The sequence below is a fragment of the Lissotriton helveticus genome, chromosome 8, assembly GCF_964261635.1.
Source record: "Lissotriton helveticus chromosome 8, aLisHel1.1, whole genome shotgun sequence".
Taxonomy (NCBI): domain Eukaryota; kingdom Metazoa; phylum Chordata; class Amphibia; order Caudata; family Salamandridae; genus Lissotriton; species Lissotriton helveticus.
The window spans coordinates 1691769281-1691782907 of NC_136069.1; the positions used below are offsets into that span (position 1 = coordinate 1691769281).

The window sequence follows — 13627 nt, forward strand, 5'->3', positions numbered from 1 at the left end:
ACATACAGCAATACAGTGAAAACATTACAGTTGGACACCACACAGGTTTTATAAACATGAGTATTCTTTATATAGACTTATCACAAGACCATAAATGAAAAAAATCCACAATACTGTAATCAATAAGAATTCTTCAAGATGGTAGAAATAGTTAAAAAATAGGTAATTCACTTAAAAATAGTCTTTAGCAACAAATAACCCAAACCGAAGTAATCACGACGTCAAAGAAATACCAAAGTACGGCGCCAACCGCTAGGAGGGCGGCGTCAGGCCCGGAGTCAAAACAGACCCACAAAGAACAGTACCTTGGAAAAGCGAAAAACAAAGACAGCTCACGGCGTTGAGGGGATGCGGCCTCGTTGTCGCATTGGGGCGTCGGTTCGTTGCTTTGAGGATGATGAGGCATCGAGACCTGGATGCTTGCCAGGCAGGAGAGGCGTCGGTTCCTGACCAGAGAGGAGGTGACATCACAATGGCGCTGAAACCAATGTTCCATAAAATGTCAAGATGTTGATGGATTTTTGACCACCCACGTCGACGATCAGCTCCGGAATGATGTCGTCTTTGGAGTCCATTCGGCCCAGCTGTAGGCGTCGGGCTGGCGTCGCAAGTCGGAGCAGCACTCACAGCTATGGCAGGCTTATGAAGTCGTCTCTAGCGTTGATGTGGCACGGTGGCCGCCCTTGGGTCCACGTCGCAAGCTGGAGCAGCGCTCACGACTTTGTTGCAGATTACGGCACCGCTCGCCAGCGTCGGTGTTGCAGATACCATCTGTAGCACTAGAACAGCAAGTTCCAGATGCAGGCCTTTAGAAGGGGGTAAAGTCTGGTATCCCTGAGACATTGGTCAGGAGGCAAGCTCACATCAAGCCCTTGGAGTAATATTCTGCAAGATGATGAAGTTCTTTAAAAAGTTCCTTCTCCTTTCCTTGGCAATGAAGAGACCACTGCAGGCCAACCCAACAAACAGCAAATTGGCAGAGGGGTAGTCCAAACTCCTGCAGCTTCCTTGGTTCTTCTCATTGGCAAAAAGTTTGCCTTGTTCCCAGAAGTGATCCAAAGTCTTGGGGTCTGAGTCCTCATATTTATACTCGCATTCTCTTTGTTCTCTGAAGCCAGAGAGGCCTCTGCCTAGTCCAAACCAGTTCTGGTCTGTCCTGGAGCACTTTGTTGAAAGGTCTCTGTTAGATTTGGGGGTCTCTAGTTGGCACATGTAGGTACTTGTAACAAATAGGGACCCTTGCCTCTAGTCAGGGTAAGAGTACACTCCTAAAATAACCCCTGCTCACTGCCTTGGTAGCTTGGCACGAGTAGATAGGCGTATCTCAGAAGCAGTATGTAAAGTATTTGTGAACACATACAGTAATCAAGTGACAACACTACAGATGGACACCACGCAGGTTTTATATACAAAAATAAGTATTCTTTATGTAAAATTATCACAAGACTACAAACGACAAAAATCCACAATACTGTACTTAAAATGGTAGAATTAGCTTATTTCTCTTTAGATCTGCGACACTTTGAGTCAATGTACCTTAAGATGTGAGACGCAGGGCAACGAAAGTGTTGCAGGAAAGGTGATGTGGTAGTCCCTTACTCGCAAGGGCAGTGATACGTTGAAGATCTGATGCAAAGAAATAAAGATGGCGCTTTCTCCTTGATGCAACACGCTTCCCGGTGATGCGGTGGCGTCTGCGGCGACATCGATCCTCTTCTCTGGTGATGCGAGATGCTTCACACAATGCGAGTCGTGACAGGCACTGCGACACGCTTCCCAGTGATGCAGTGGCATCTGCTGTGACGTCAATCGTCTCCTGTGGTGATGCGAGTTGCTTCCACAACATTGCGAGCAGTGACAGGCCCTGTGACACTCTTCACGGTGATGCGGCGGCATCCGTTGTAATGTCGATCCTTTTCTCCGGCGATGGGCTGCAACAGGCCCTGCGACATGCTTCTCGGAGATGCGGCGGCGTCTGATGTGACGCCGATCCTCTTCTCCGGCGATGAGCCATGACAGGCCCTCAAGAGGAGATTAACAAACTTTTAAAAAAAGGAATCGAGGAAGGATACCTAGGCACTAAGGAGTATGAATTCATGGTCAAGAAATTTCCTAGAACTCCGATTCTATATTTTTTGCCGAAGATTCACAAAAACCTTGAGGCACCACCTGGGAGACCAATTGTCTCGGGGTGTGACTCTGTACTCGAGCCCATTGCAAAGTATGTGGATTGGTTTTTGAAACCTTTTTTGAAAAATGTACATTCATATTTGAAAGATACAACCAACTTTTTGAACAAGTTTGAAGGGACTAACTTTCAATAAAGATACACAAATAATGGTCACACTAGATGTAACCTCATTATATACGCAGATTCCCCAGGAAGAGTGACTAGAGGTAATATAACTCTATTTAGATAACAGAGAACACCCACATAGGCTACCTACCTTTTTTATTCTGAAACTGGCAGAAATAGCTCTAAAAAGAAACTATTTCAAATTCAATGATGAATTCTTTGTGCAAATAAAGGGCACTGCCATGGGATGCCCTTATGCGCCGGAGATGGAAGTGCTCTTCATGGCACAATATGAGGAAATATTTGTGGAAAAGAAAAATCCTTTTCAAGATAACATCAAACAATGGCTACGCTACATAGACAACATCTGATTCTGTGGCAGGGGAGCCAGATGGAGCTAGTAGCGTTTCATGACTGCCTTAACAACAGACATGAAGACATCAAGTTCTCCATTCAATGGAGTCACACCAAAATGACATTTTTGGATGTTGAGGTCAAAAATTTGGAAAGCCAGCTGAGAACAACTCTTTACAAAAAGGACACTGATAAAAATACTATCTTACACCACAGGAGTGCCCATCCTAGAAGTTTAAAAGACAATCTGCCTTTTGGCCAACTTCTTAGGATAAGTAGAAATTGTACAGAGATTACAGATTTTGAAAGGCATGCCGCAGAATTTTGCAGCGAAATGAGTAAAAGGGGCTATCCAAAGAAAATGCTCAAACATTCTCTAAAAAGAGCCAAATTTACACCAAGAGACTCCTTATTACAAGTTAAAGAGAAAAAGGCATTAGACACACTGGTGTGTGTAACTACATTCGGCCCAGATACCAATAAATTTAAACAGATGGTATTAAAGAATTGGCATCTCCCTGAGAACCTTGAGTGTCCTTTTCCTATACCGATTTTTGCAATGCGGAAAAATCAAAGCATAGGCCAACAGTTAGTAAAAGCGGATGTTTCTGTACCCCCACCAAAAAGCAATTTAAGATCCCAATGGGGTATAAAGCCAGTGGAGGGCCATCATAGATGCGGAAATTGCGTAGCATGCTCCAATACGATTGAAGGTAAACAGTTCACCCATGGAGGAACAGTGTGGCGCCACTCTGCTTTTACAAATTGCAAAACAAAAAACGTGGTATATGCCATTATTTGCTACTGCCTTAAAATATATATAGGGAAAACCAATACGCAGGTTAACATAAGGATAACACAACACAGGTCAAGGTCGAGTCATAAAGTCCCCAATGCTGGCACATTTTTCTGAGAAAAAACATGCGGAGAGTGATTTTAAATGGACAGTTTTAGCCACAATACCTGCAACAAAGCGTGCAATGAATGTAGACAAAGTTCTGCTTCAAAAAGAAGCGTATTTAATCCTTAAATTCGACAGCGCATTAACAGGATTGAATAACATGTTGGAAATTGCAAGAATTTAAAAATTACAAAAGCCCAATGCTTTATCTTGCCCTATAAACAATGATTTCAAGTGTATAAGTCGGAAGGATGTAAAGAGTAAAATAGATTTCTGGACTACATGTCCCAAGATGCTTTGAGAAGCTACCCGACGATGAGATCATCATCAGTTTAAGAGGCCAACTCCGCCTCCAAAATATCTGCCAAGACATAGATGTTACTCCGAGGTGCAGAGAAGTGACTAGGAGGTGAGGAGATAAGATTAATAAGTACCGATTGCAATGAAGCGAAGCACGCGCAGGTTTAATACTTTGCGTTTGTTGCAGGTAACGGAAAAACAAATCTATTCAAAGTAAAAGGACCGCGACTGAAGCGAGGAGTGAGGTAGGCATGGCCATTAGATATTCTAATGAAACTATGTTGCATAGTTTTGTCCATGTCCACAAATGATGAACGTTTTCCAAATAATCCACTTTGTAAAAGCGAGTGTAGCGAAGTTGCCAACATTGGTTAATCGCCGGCTTCCTGTTTAGGTACAGAGAGCCGAACGCTGCGAGAGGTCGCACGTAAACAACAAACTCCGCTGGTCCCGAAAGTCAAAAAGAGGATTAAAAACTTAAGGTAACTCTAGCCCCAAAATGATTGTTTGAGCTCTTGAATTGCTTCATTTTAGTCACCGCTTGAGAAACTAAAAAGCCTTTGTAATTACAAATAGAAAGACTGGGAGCACCGACACGACAAGATCGAGGGGTGAATCCCAGCTATGTGTAAGGTATGAAAACATTCCATTAAATAAAATACAAAGCGCCTTCCGTAAATACCGATGGGTCTGACTTAAAAAATGTCTTCTTTTAGAGAAACCCTAGTCCAATATAAAGAAAAATTCTTCGGATTAAGATTTAAAGAAGTTAAACAGATGAGGAGTATCATCAGCTCGAAAGGTACCTAGGGAGCTACACTTTAGAGTCAACATATAAATCTTTTTTGTAAACGAACACTTTTAATTAAAACCTGTTCTTGTTTATATTTTGAATATAGAGTCAGAACAAGAAAACTAAAGAGCCCTGATGAGAATCTAGGAAATCACACCCTAAGATTCGAAATGCGTCGGCATATGGCATATCAGAAAGAGCATAAGGAATAAAAGGATTTTTTTCCTTGTAGTGATAAAAGAGGGTGTTTATTAGTTATGCGCTTTTTGATATATTGATATGTTTGCAGCTCTTTATGAATCTGATTTATTTATTGTAATTTAAAAGTCACAATTAATTTAGTGTTTTTTGTTTACATTGTATGTGTTTTGTTATGTAAAAGGAATAGTCCATTCTTTGTGATGTCAAAATGTACAGTTTATTTAATGTGGTTGTAAATATATTGATCTAAATATATGGTTTCCTTTTCACACAAACAAATATAAAAAATCCTAAAAATCAAATAAATAAATAAATAAAAGAGGCTAAAACATAAAGAAATGTGTTTGGCTGAGCCTAAATCGTAAGGAGCTCCACCCAAAAGAGAGATTCAGGCAAAAGTTGTTTTTGGTATTAATTGGGCCCTGCCTGTTTTCTCACCCCCCAAGGCCACACTCCCCTTTGCACGTAGTGACAGGCCCTGCGGCACGCTTCCCAGTATGCGGCGGCGTCTGCTGCTGCGACATCGATCCTCTTCTCCTGGCGATGCGAGGCACTTCGGTTGACCTGCGATGACTCGAAGATTCTTCTGCGACAGGCTTCCCGGTGATGCGGCGGCATCTGCTGCGACGTCAATCCTCTTCTCCGGCGATGCGAGGCGCTTCGTGTTGTCAAGTGGCAGCAGCAGTTCGGCAACACACTTCTTGTTCTTGAGTCGCGCTTTCAGCTCCTTGCCACACCCAAGTCCTCAAAAAGAGCAGCACAACTGCAGGTACTTCAAGAGAACTCTTGGGGAGCTGGTGGGTGACGTCTGTTGTCCCTGAGACTTCAGCAGGTGGCAAGCTCTGTTCTCGACCCCCTACAGATCCTTCACAAGTTGAAATAAAGTACACAAAGTACCTTTCTCCTTTCTTTGGCAGTCAGGCAACCACAGCAGGCCAATCCCCCAAGCAGCACTTCAGCTTAGGTATAGTCACTCCTCAGTCTCTCTGGTTCCACTTGTCAGCAAAGCTTTCTTCTTGTTTGTCCAAAAGTGATCTGAAATTCTCGGCTTTGAGTCCCCTCTTTTATACACAGTTTCTCTTTGTTCACTGAAGGTAGAGAGGCCTTTGCCTAGTCCAAACCAGTTCTGGTCAGTCCTGGAGCACTCTGTTTACATGACTCCTCCTTTCCTTTCACAGTGCAGGGCAGGGACATCAGATGCACCACAGGGGGTGGAGCCGGCATTGTGGAAGGAAGGCACAGCCCTATTCAGGTCCCAGGTGCAACTCTTCCCACCCATCTACATGGAGATCTCTCTATTCAGTACCAGATTGCACACAGGCTCTGCAATGGCAGACTTGAAACACATTTTACAATGCTGCTTCCGTAGGTGGCACAACCAGTGCTGCAAGCCCACCAGCAGCATATGGATAACCAGCTCTGGGCACTTCTGGTGCACTGTACTAGGGTCTGACAGGTAAACCAAACCAGCCAATCATGGAATCACTAATCCATACATCAATTTACAATAGGAAGAGCATATGCACTTTAGCACTGATCAGCAGTGGTAAAGTGCCCAGATTGATAAAACTAACAAAAACAGGTCAGACAAAATACAGGAGGCAGGCAAACAGTTCAGGGATGACCCTGCAAAAGGACCAAGTCCAACAGTCTCCTTCTTTCCTTTCACAGTGTAGGCCAGGGACATCAGATACACCACAGGAGGTCGAGCCAGTATTGTGGGGGGGAGGCACAGCTCTATTCATGTCTCAGGTGCAACTCCTCCCACCCATCTAGATGCAGATCTCTCTATTCAGCACTGTGCTGACTCACCCTGCCTCCTGGAACCCCCCAGCCCCTGTCACTCACACTCAGACAAGGAATACACAACCTAGCAGAGACAGGCTTGGGTACTTAGGCAAGAAAATACCTACTTTCTAAAAGTGGTATTTTCAAACACAGAATGTTGAAACCAACTTCACTAAAAGATGTATTTTATCATTCTTAGTTCAAGCATACTAAACTTGAATTTCTACCATGTTCCCTGAGTCAGTTAGGATAATATGATGTAATAATCAAACTGCCCATTCTGGCCCATGGGGAACAGGTAGTCTTGGAATAGTGAAAAAACGAAAATGGCTGTAATTCACTATTAGGACATGCCACACACACCAGGGCATGTCCTACAGTATACTTACAATGCACCCTGCCCTTGGGTCTACCATAAGGGTGTCTGATGGGAAGGTTAGAGACTGGCAAGTGGGTGCACTTGTCAAGTCGACATGGCAGTCACAGACTGCACACAGGCTCTGCAATGGCCGGCCTGAGACACACTTTACAAGCTGCTTCTGTGGGTGGCACAACCAGTGCTGCAAGCCAACCAGCAGCGTTTTATTAACAAGCCCTGGGCACACATGGTGCACGGTACTAGGGTCCAACAAGTACATCAAATAACCCAATAATGGAGTCACTAATTAGTACAACAATTTAACAGAGACAGCACTTGCATTGTGGCACTGAATAGCAGTGGCACAGTGCTCAAAGCATCTATCCAGCAAACAGATCAAAAACAGAGGAGGCAATCAGAAAAAATGGAAGGGAGACTCATGCCAATGTTACTAGGTCTAACCCCAGGTTGTAAGCTCGTCCTTCCCAAAGAAATTGCCGCAAAACGTCCTTGGTCATTTGTCCTGGTGCCCCGTAGTACCAGCGGACAACTCTTTCGAACCAGTATTCCCACCCCACTGGATCTCGATGTGAATTTGGAGTGTGCTATCATTTTGAAACCCCATCTATCCAGAGCTTTGGTAGCTGGCCCCACCAGTTGCGTTTCTTGTAAGAAGACCACTGAGGGAGCATGCCTCTTGAGATGTTGTATTATCACTCAGCCCTCTCTTTATTTTGTCACATAAGCCATTTACATTCCATGATATAAAACTTAAGTATGGGCGTAAAATCCGTTCCGTTTGCGGAATTTGCAGATTTTCTGCAATTTGGCGGTTCGCGAAGCTCGCGAACTTGCAGAAAAATCTGCAAAAATGGTGCGGGAGGGATTTTCAAAAACTGAAGTACATAAATCACTTACAGGGTTACAGCAGGTGCCCAACTTGAAGCTAACTTCTTTGTAACCATTTACAACCCTGCAGCGGCGCCTCCAGAGTTGCTGCCTACTTGCAACTATTCTCTGACCCTGCTCTGACCCTCAAAGCAGGGTCAGAGAATAGCTACAAGTATGGCACAATGCTCCAGGCTGTCACAAAAATTAAACCACAACAGGAAGCATTTACAGATAAGGAAGCAGGTGCAGGACTTGAAGCTCAAATTCAGTAACACATTCTACAGTGGTGAACCAGAGGGTGCTGTGATGAACCAGAAGGTGCAGTTGTGAACCAGAGGGTGCTGTGATGAACCAGAGGGTGGCAGTGGCGAACCAGAGGGTGGCAGTGGCGAACCAGAGGGTGGCAGTGGTGAACCAGAGGGTGGCAGTGGTGAACCAGAGGGTGCTGTGATGAACCAGAGGGTGGCAGTGGTGAACCAGAGGGTGGCAGTGGTGAACTAGAGGGTGGCAGTGGTGAACTAGAGGGTGGCAGTGATGAACCAAAGGGTGGCAGTGGTGAACCAGAGGGTGCTGTGATGAACCAGAGGGTGGCAGTGATGAACCAGAGGGTGGCAGTGAGGAACCAGAGGGTGACAGTGATGAACCAGAGGGTGGCAGTGGTGAACCAGAGGGTGGCAGTGGTGAACCAGAGGGTGGCAGTGGTGAACCAGAGGGTGGCAGTGGTGAACCAGAGGGTGGCAGTGGTGAACCAGAGGGTGGCAGTGGTGAACCAGGGGTGCTGTGATGAACCAGAGGGTGACAGTGATGAACCAGAGGGTGGCAGTGGTGAACCACAGGGTGGCAGTGGTGAACCAGAGGGTGGCAGTGGTGAACCAGAGGGTGACAGTGATGAACCAGAGGGTGGCAGTGGTGAACCAGAGGGTGGTAGTGATCAACCAGAGGGTGGCAGTGGTGAACCAGAGGGTGGCAGTGGTGAGCCAAAGGGTGGCAGAGATGAACCAGAGGGTGGCAGGGGTAAACCCGATGGTGGCAGGGGTGAACCAGAGGGTGGCAATGGTGAACCAGAGGGTGGCAGGGGTGAACCAGAGGGTGGCAATGGTGAACCAGAGGGTGGCAGTGATGAGCCAGAGGGTGGCAGTGATGAACCAGAGGGTAACAGTGGAGAACCAGAGGGTGACAGTGGTGAACCAGAGGGTGCTGTGGTGAACCAGATGGTGGCAGGGGTGACCCAGAGGGTGGAAGTGGTGAACCAGAGGGTGGCAGTGGTGAACCAGAGGGTGCTGTGATGAACCAGAGGGTGGCAGTGGTGAACCAGAGGGTGGCAGTGGTGAACCAGAGGGTGGCAGTGATGAACTAGAAGGTGGCAGTGATGAACCAGAGGGTGACAGTGATGATCCAGAGGGTGCTGTGATGAACCAGAGGGTGGCAGTGATGAACCAGAGGGTGGCAGTGATGAACCAGAGGGTGACAGTGATGAACCAGAGGGTGACAGTGATGAACCAGAGGGTGGCAGTGGTGAACCAGAAGGTGCTGTGATGAACCAGAGTTTGGCAGCGCCATCCCCGTGTAGCTCCTGTGACCAGGAGGCTGCTTTCTCCTCATCTGCTGCTCTGCTCGGTCTCTGTCCCTTTATAAACAAGATGCATGTAAACTCGCATAGAAGCCCCGCCCGTTTGGCCCCGTCCACCACACACTAGCGGTATGAAATGTCTTCCCGCCCGTCCCCACTATAATGGCCAGCTCACTCAAGCGACCTCGGCGCCTTTTGGCGCGCTGGCAAAGTTACAGGCACAGGTGGTCACATAATTGTGCAAATGGCACAAAAATCCTTGAGTTCGCGGGTAAATTTGAGAACTCAAGGATTTTTTTGGCCATTTCGCACTAATTCGTGGATCGCGAATCCGCAAATTTCACCCATACTTAATAAAAGTGAGAGGGTGGACTGGGTTTGTGTGTGTCCTCTGGCCGCGAGTGTGCAGGGTCGGGAACTACGTACCCCAGGACATTAAGGCGATTGTAGGGCTCTGGAGCTGTGTGTACGAGTTAGTAGGTTCCTTGTGTGCTAACCTTGAAGTGTATGGCATCAGCCTTAGATGATTAAACATATATGAAATAAAAATTGCAAACGTGAACAGTAACATAAACAACCCCCCCTCCACCCTCCTCCCTGTCTCCCTGCTAGTCGGATTTCCAACTACCTGCCACCCCAACTGTGTAGAGTGCTTTAGTCCCATGAAGAGTATTTGCTTGTGGGGGTAGAGGACATCCGGAGCACTTTGAACATCCCCTTGCTCAAAGACTTCGGAAAATTCTGATTGTTACAGTAAAAAAGGCATCGGGAAGGAAATATAAAGTTCATTGGTCGTGACCCAGGTGGGCTAGCGCCAGGCCTTCTGGGGCGATCCATGCTGTAGTTTTCCGTCTTAGTGTAGGGCTTTTGGCATTCTTTGTATTGTTGTTGCGAAGTAGGTGTGAGCCACCCTTGTGTTTAATTTCTCTGTGTCTCTCTGAGGCTGGTCCTCTTCTCCACCTACTTGTCTCTGGCCTTGTGATGTCGCATCCGGAGGGCTACGCTGTTGTTGTCTACCATCTTTTCTCGACCCATTTACCTGGCACCAGCCCTCCAGCCAGTCATGGGAGTCTTCATGTGTTTGAAAAAACAGGTTTTCCCATCCGCCACCACTTGAAGCCTCGCCGTAAACAGCATTGAATAGGTGAGTTCCCTGCACTTAAGTTTCTTCTCGACCTCGAGGAAGCTTCTTCTCTGTTTGGTGACCACCGCCGTGTAGTCCTGGAAGAACGATATTACTGAATTTTCTATGCATAATGGGGCAGCCACTCTTGCTGTTTGGAGGATGGCGTTGCAATTGCTGAAATAAAAAATCCGAGCCAGGATTGGTCTGGGGGTGCTCCAGGTTTTGGTTTACCCCCCGGCACTCTGTGGGCATTTTGTACCGAGAAGAAACTGGAGAGCCCCCTTAGTTGAAGCTGGGTCTTGATGAGCTCCTCTATGTATAGGTCCATGCCCGGCACCCCTTTGGACTCCGGAACTCCTGTAATACGCACATTGTTGTGTCTCGACCTGCCTTCTTGCTCATCCAGTTTGGATGCCATCTGTTGGTTTTGAGCTTCTAACTGTTGGACCTTTCGTTGCAGGATGGCGGTGTCTTTCGTGAGGGACGCCGTTGTGTTTTCGACTTTGGTTACTCTCAAAGCCATTTTCTGAAAGTCTGCGCAGAGGAAGGACACATCCGCAGAGATAGATCCCACTGTTGTTTGGATGTTTGTTAGAGCGGATATTATATCTTGTAGTGTGACTTCTTGTTGGCCCTCAGACGTTGTGTTGGATTCTGTAGGGGACCCATTGGGCTGCTGTGTCTGTGGTGTCTTTGGAGTACGCGTACTTGTCCAACTTGTCTTGTTGGGTCGTGCGTTGGCACCGGCCCCCAATTGGGTTTGTTCTTCGGGTTGGCCCTGTCAATTAGTCAGGTGTTGTGCAGTACTCACTGCCAAATGCCTTGTGACTGGGTGTCACTTACGGCCTGTCGGCTTTCCTGCTTTGCACTGGGGGTAATTGTGGTGGCCACTAATCCCGGATCAGGCAAAGCATTGTAGAGGTGCTCTTTGGTCTTAGGCCGGGGTCAGAGCTAATTCGCCCAGGGCCCCAAACAGGCTCTGCAGAATGCGGTTGGCTGCAGAGCGTCTCTATTGTCATACACTATCGTTGAAGTCTGTGGTGGGCCTGAGATAATGTGGTACCTGGAGTGCCTGGGCCACGCAGCAGCTACATGCTTGTTGGGCCCTCGCACGTGGGCCTTGGCTTTCTAGTGCTGTATGTTGGTCAAAAGTCTGGAATCTTGGGAGGGGATAATTTCTCCCCCATGTGTCTTTATTGCCTCTTGTTGAGTGTTGTATCTGCCCACGTGTCGACGACGCTAGAGCGCTAGGCAGTCTCGCTTTCTTGATGGCAGCCACAAGTCTTACTGGGGGGGGCCACATGGTCTTTTCAGCGCTGTGGAGGGCATGTTGGGCTGAAATACCAGGTTGTGTTCCCACCGTCGGTGAATTGTTGTTCACCCATTGCCGTTGTGGTTTTACCCTCTGGCCTAGGTACTATCTTGTTGGGGTGGTATCTCATGTGGGGCCCCTGTTGTGTATCTTGCTGCTGGCTGCACCCCGTTCGCAGCACCCGGAGTCCGCAGGGGCCTGGTCGCCTGTCCTGGTCAGAGTGGGGGATGTAGCTGACTCCCACTCTTGAGAGCTGCCAAGGCCCTCCTTTAGGGGTTGTAAGGGGTGCAGAAGGGCCTCACCCTCTTGCCGGGTGCTGCCATTTTTTTAGTGGGGCCTTGTGGGGTTGTCCCTATTGCCAGGCTGATGCGTGTGGCGAGGGCGCTGGGACACAGTCACTCAGGTCCGCCCTGCGCTGCTCACCTCCGACCGCTATCTGAGTGCTGCGTCGAGTCGGGCGAGGCCACGGGCTGCTGGTGTAAGCGAGACCGCTGTTTCTATCGGGCTGCAGGCCGCTCCGCGTCGCCTCCTCGCAGAATGGTGAAACAATGCCGCCTCTGCTTCAAACGCTGTCGGAAGAAGCCTCTAGTGTTCCGATGCCGGGAAAGTGTCTTTGGGGTCTGAAAACTTGCGGATTAGTAAACAGATTTTGTGGGGATTTCTTCATGCTTGCTGGAGCTATGCTAGGTTGCGGCCATTACTCTCAGCTGCAAGCCATGCCCCCTAGGTTCTATGATTGCTTCGGAATCCAGATAGAGCGATGACTTGGATGTGGTTAGTTTTGATAAAGTCTGGAAGCTGGGCGTATGATGACTTTTTCAATGACTTTGGCTGGGAAGGAGAGCAGGGAGATGGGCCTGTTCTTGAGGTCTGTCTGGTCTGTGGAGGGTTTCTTCAGGTTTGGTTGATCTTGATGTGTTTCCAGTCATAGGGGAAGGTAGCGGTCTTGAGGGAGCAGTTGATCATTTGGCATAGCTCGGGTGCGAAGGTGGAGGTGGCTCTGTTGAAGATGCGTTGTGGGCAGGGGTCCAAAGGTGCTCTGGAGTAGATGCTTTTCAGGGTCTTTATGGTGTTATCCATGGTGAGTGGGGACCAGCTGTGCAGAGTCAGTCGGGAGGGATCAGTATCAGTTGCGGTAGATGTTGGCATGGTGGGCTGGTCTTGTGTGTCAAAGTTGTCATAGATAGTCTTGATCTTGTGGTAGAAGAAGGTGTAGAGTCTGTTACAGAGGTCTCAGGAGGGTGGCACTTCTGTGGCCTCGCTTTCAGGTTTGGCAAACTCCTTGATGATGCTCAAGAGTTCTCTGCTATTGTGTACATTGTTGGTGATTCTGTCTTACTGGGCCTTCTTCCTTGTGGTTGTGATGAGGTGATGGTGTGCGTAGGTGACTTCTTTGAAAGTGGCATGGGCCTCAAGGGTTTTGTTGTTCAGCAATGTCTTCTCGAGCCTTCTACAGCTGCATTTAGACTACTGAAGTGCAGGGGTGAACCAGCTTGCTTTCTTTACGTGTTGTTTGCCAGTGGCTTTCTTGAGGGGGGAAACGGTGTTGGTGCAGTTTACAACACAAAGGTGGAAGTTATGAGCTGTGGTGTTGACGTCTGAGGATATTGGTGGTGATGTGTCATAGAGGAAGGCGGTGAGTTGATCTTCTGTGACTCTGTTTCAACTTCTGGTGTATAAATGGTGGGCATGCTGGTATGTTGTGGGTTTGTTGAAGGAGCAGTGGATGCAGTGGTG

General features: G+C 47.6%; 1 long non-coding RNA gene across 1 annotated transcript; it reads left to right on the plus strand.

Moving 5' to 3' along the window:
• Nucleotides 1-4036: 4036 nt before the first annotated feature.
• On the plus strand, nt 4037-5420 carry LOC144772141 (uncharacterized). The gene is made up of 5 exons (XR_013599667.1): nt 4037-4096; nt 4246-4333; nt 4428-4484; nt 4568-4653; nt 5292-5420. It is a non-coding gene; the product is annotated as an uncharacterized LOC144772141 (long non-coding RNA).
• The last annotated feature ends 8207 nt before the right edge of the window (nt 5421-13627 follow it).